The sequence below is a fragment of the Zea mays genome, chromosome 2 (genome assembly GCF_902167145.1).
Source record: "Zea mays cultivar B73 chromosome 2, Zm-B73-REFERENCE-NAM-5.0, whole genome shotgun sequence".
In the NCBI taxonomy this organism is placed as follows: Eukaryota; Viridiplantae; Streptophyta; class Magnoliopsida; order Poales; family Poaceae; genus Zea; species Zea mays.
In genome coordinates, this window is record NC_050097.1 from 22,800,950 (window position 1) to 22,806,663 (window position 5,714).

Here is a 5,714-nt window from a genome sequence, read left to right on the forward strand (position 1 = left end):
CTTTGCTCAAATTGTAGCCAAAGTCCCTGAGAGTTTGCCTCATCCAAAGTAGTTGCGCGCAGCACTGTCCTGCGGCAACGTACTCGGCCTCAGCGGTGGATAGGGCAACGGAGGTTTGTTTCTTAGAACTCCATGACACCAGGGACCTTCCTAAGAATTGGCACGTCCCCGATGTACTCTTCCTATCGACCTTACATCCAGCGTAGTCAGAGTCTGAATATCCAATCAAGTCAAAGGTAGACCCCTTTGGATATCAGATCCCGAAGCAAGGCGTAGCGACTAAATATCTAAGAATTCGCTTCACAGCCACTAATTGACACTCCTTAGGATCGGATTGAAATCTAGCACACATGCATACACTAAGCATAATATCCGGTCTACTAGCACATAAATAAAGTAAAGACCCTATCATAGACCGGTATGCCTTTTGATCAACGGACTTACCTCCTTTGTTGAGGTCAGTGTGTCCGTCGGTTCCCATTGGAGTCTTTGCGGGCTTGGCGTCCTTCATCCCAAACCGCTTGATCAAGTATTGCGTGTACTTGGTTTGAGAGATGAAGGTTCCATCCTTGAGTTGCCTCACTTGGAACCCAAGGAAGTAGCTTAACTCGCCCATCATTGACATCTCGAATATCTGAGTCATCACCCTGCTAAACTCTTCACAAGACTTTTGGTTAGTAGAACCAAATATTATGTCATCGACATAAATTTGGCACACAAAAAGATGACCATCACAAGTCTTAGTAAAAAGAGTTGGATCGGCTTTCCCAACATTGAAAGCATTAGCAATTAAAAAGTCTCTAAGGCATTCATACCATGCTCTTGGGGCTTGCTTAAGTCCATAGAGCGCCTTAGAGAGCTTACACACGTGGTCGGGGTGCCGTTCATCCTCGAAGCCAGGGGGTTGCTCCACGTACACCTCCTCCTTGATTGGCCCGTTGAGGAAAGCGCTCTTCACATCCATTTGGAACAACCTGAAGGAATGGTGAGCGGCATATGCTAGCAAAATACGAATGGACTCTAGCCTAGCCACAGGAACAAAAGTCTCCTCAAAGTCCAAACCTGTGACTTGGGCATAACCTTTTGCCACAAGTCGTGCCTTGTTCCTTGTCACCACCCCGTGCTCGTCTTGTTTGTTGAGGAACACCCACTTGGTTCCCGCAACATTTTGCTTGGGACGAGGCACCAGTGTCCAAACTTCATTCCTCTTGAAGTTGTTGAGCTCCTCCTGCATGGCCAACACCCAGTCCGGATCTAGCAAGGCCTCCTCTACCCTGAAAGGCTCAATAGAAGATACAAAGGAGTAATGCTCACAAAAATTAACTAATCGAGACCGAGTTGTTACTCCCTTGCTAATGTCACCCAAAATTTGGTCGACGGGATGATCCCTTTGAATCGTCGCTCGAACTTGGGTTGGAGGTGCCGGTTGTGCTTCTTCCTCCATCACATGATCATCTTGTGCTCCCCCTTGATCACACGCCTCCTCTTGATGAACCTGTTCATCGTCTTGAGTTGGGGGATGCACCATTGTTGAGGAAGAAGGTTGATCTTGCTCCTTTTGTTCTTGTGGCCGCACATCTCCAATTGTCATGGTGCGTATTGCGTTCGTTGGAACTTCTTCTTCATCTACATCATCAAAATCAACAACTTGCTCTCTTGGAGAGCCATTAGTCTCATCAAATACAACGTCGCTAGAGACTTCAACCAAACCCGATGATTTGTTGAAGACTCTATACGCCTTTGTATTTGAGTCATAACCTAACAAAAACCCTTCTACGGCTTTGGGAGCAAATTTAGAATTCCTACCCTTCTTCACTAGAATGTAGCATTTGCTCCCAAATACAGGAAAGTAGGATACATTGGGTTTGTTACCGGTTAGAAGCTCGTACAAAGTCTTCTTGAGGAGGCGGTGAAGGTAGACCCGGTTGATGGCGTGGCTAGCCGTGTTCACGGCTTCCGACCAAAAACGCTCAGGGGTCTTGAACTCTCCAAGCATCGTCCTCGCCATGTCTATAAGTGTCCTGTTCTTCCTCTCTACCACACCATTTTGCTATGGCGTGTAGGGAGCGGAGAACTCGTGCTTGATCCCTTCCTCCTCAAGGTACTCCTCCACTTGAAGGTTCTTGAACTCGGACCCATTGTCGCTCCTTATCTTTTTCACCTTGAGCTCAAACTCGTTTTGAGCTCTCCTTAGGAAGCGCTTGAGGGTCCCTTGGGTTTCAGATTTATCCTGCAAAAAGAATACCCAAGTGAAGCGGGAAAAGTCATCAACAATAACTAGTCCATACTTACTTCCTCCTATGCTTAGATAGGCGACGGGTCCGAAGAGGTCCATATGTAGCAGCTCCAGAGGTCTTGACGTAGTCATCACATTCTTGCTCTGATGCGCTCCTCCCACTTATTTACCTGCTTGACAAGCTGCACAAGGTCTATCTTTTTCGAAAGTAACATTGGTTAGACCTATCACGTGTTCTCCCTTTAGAAGCTTGTGAAGGTTCTTCATCCCCACATGTGCTAAGCGGCGATGCCACAGCCAGCCCATGCTAGTCTTAGCAATTAAGCATGCATTTAGACCGGCCTCCTCTTTTGCAAAATCAACTAAATAAAGTTTGTCGTCTAATACACCCTTAAAAGCTAATGAACCATCACTTCTTCTAAAGACAGACACATCTACATTTGTGAATAGACAATCATATCCCATATTGCATAATTGACTAACAGATAACAAATTATATCCAAGAGACTCAACTAAAAACACATTAGATATAGAGTGCTCGGATGAAATAGCAATTTTACCTAACCCTTTTACCTTGCCTTGATTCCCATCACCGAATATTATTGAATCTTGGGAATCCTTGTTTTTGACATAGGAGGTGAACATCTTCTTCTCCCCCGTCATATGGTTTGTGCATCTGTTGTCGATAATCCAGCTTGAACCCCCGGATGCATAAACCTGCAAGGCAAATTTAGGCTTGGGTTTTAGGTACCCAACTCTTGTTGGGTCCTACAAGGTTAGTCACAATTGTCTTAGGGACCCAAATGCAAGTTTTGTCTCCCTTGCATTTTGCCCCTAATTTTCTAGCAACTATCTTCCTATCCTTTCTACAAATAGCAAAGGAAGCATTTAAAGCATGATATATTGTAGAAGGTTCATTAACTTTCCTAGGAACATTAACAACATTTCTCCTAGGCATATGAACAAAATATCTCCTAGACATATCTTTATCATGCATATAGGAAGAACTAGAAGCAAACATGGCATGAGAGTCAAAAGCATCATAAGCATTACAACTCTTATTAGACTGTCTTCTATCATGGTACATAAAAGCATGGTTCTTTCTAGCACTACTAGCCATAGGGGCCTTTCCTTTCTCCTTGGCAGAGATGGGAGCCTTATGGCTTGTTAAGTCCTTGGCTTCCCTCTTGAAGCCAAGTCCATCCTTTATTGAGGGGTGTCTACCAATCGTGTAGGCATCCCTTGCAAACTTTAGCTTATCAAAATCACTCTTGCTAGTCTTAAGTTGGGCATTAAGATTAGTCAATTCATCATTCAATTTGGAAATTGTAACAAGGTGTTCACTACAGGCATCAATGTCAAAATCTTTACACCTATTGCAAATAGTAACATGTTCTACACAAGAGTTAGATTTACTAGCAATCTCTAACTTAGCATTCAAATCATCATTTATGCTCCTCAAGCTAGAAATTGTCTCATGGCAGGAAGATAGTTCACAAGAAAGCATTTCATTTCTCTTTATTTCTAAAGCAAGGGATTTTTGAGCTTCTACAAACTTATCATGTTCATCGTATAAGAGATCCTCTTGCTTTTCTAGCAATCTATTCTTATCATTCAAAGCATCAATCAATTCATTTATTTTATCCACCTTGGTTCTATCTAGACCCTTGAATAAACATGAATAATCTATTTCATCATCATCACTAGACTCATCCTCACTTGAAGAAGCATAAGTACTAGTGTTACGAGCGCTTACCTTCTTTTCCCTTGCCATGATGTAACACCCGGCTTTAAGGGACAAAGCCAGGTGCATCTCATACATGCGCCAAGAAGACAACATATACAATAACAGAGTGTATAGAGATAAATGTCACAATAATCAGAGTACTTATTACATAGCGGAAGACTTATTACAAAATAAAAGTGTAAACATAAAACGAACTAAGGATCGTCGGCGCCAATGTCGACTGAGAAACGCCACCTAGATCAGATCATACTCCTCGCCTTGTGGCTCCTCTTGAACCACCTGCTCTTCTCCTGTGGGGGGGTGTGAGACAGCAAGAGTGAGCTCACATACGTTCATCGCTCAACAAGTTGTGGGGAATAATGTGACATGAACTCACCAAAGGTGGGAGTTCATGAAGTGTAAGGCTGATCAATGGAATAAAGGCTGAGGCTGAGCATTGCTTTTATAAGTTGGTCAAAATTTTATTAGCAATTACTAAGTGTAAGTAAATACCAAACCTTAATAATAATAAAGAACAATAATAGTAAAATAATCCCAAATGCGATGCAAATGTCAAATTGAATTTAAGTTCCATATTTAATCATGTGAGTGTCCGAGCCGCTCTTGACCGTGAGCACGGCTAGTATACTAGTTTTACACTCTGCAGAGGTTGCGCATCTTTACCCACAAGTCGTGTATCCCATGTCGCCTGGGTTTGCAAGGCCCTTAGACACTGCCGAGGTGAATGGCTAGGGATCCACTACGAGGCCTTTACAAAGTTCCACTAGCTTCCGAAAACCCGCTACAGTTTATAGGAAGATCCAGTACAGGGTTCCTGGCTGACCGCCATCGCAGCAAAATCAACCAGGGACCTCCCCGCACTGACCTCTCCCCTACTGCCCTTGCCCCTTTCAGGTAAGGTAGTCTTCCACTAGCTTTCCTAATTAGTCAGCCAAGGGCGTCCCATTAAACCCTTGTGGTAGCACTGTTTTCCCGGGTGGTTCTCCATGTTCCCATTAATTTAATGATCTTAACATGAACAATAATAATAACAAGTTAATAACAGCATAATCATGAATAGTGTATCTCCATACCCAATCCACATAAAGCAATAGCAAGTACTACCCAAAAATATTTCAGGGGTGAACAAGGTATAGAGGTAATCAAAACTGGGGTAACATAAAGGCTCCCATCAAAATTATCCTATGCAGATCATTAAAATTAATAAGAACATGGCTGGGAAAGTAAGTGATCAAGGGCACAACTTGCCTTCCACGAGCTCCTGCTCAGCTATCTCTACTTGTTGAACCTCAGTTTCCACGGTGGCTTGCTCGTCTACTCGCATCAATACAATTCATACATAGCATAGCATAAATTAACATCACATCAAACATGCAAATAGAATATACAGTAGTAAACTATACATTAAAATAAGATTACTAGAACTGGAATCATTAAATTTGGAGTTATATATTTTAAGTTATGGATTTTCTAAGGTTTTATGCATTTAATACAAGATTAAGTGAAAGAATAATTTTAATGTGTTTGTCATGACAGAACAGAGGCACTAATGGGTAGACAATATTATTACAAAAATTTAGGAACTGGAATGGACCAATTTGGAGTTCATATGCATTTTCTATGAATTATACAAGTTTTAACATTTATTTATGCACTAAAAATCGATTTCTGATATTAATTTCTAATTTTCAAAGTTCTCTGGATTGGGCCACAAATACCAGGAAAAATAGG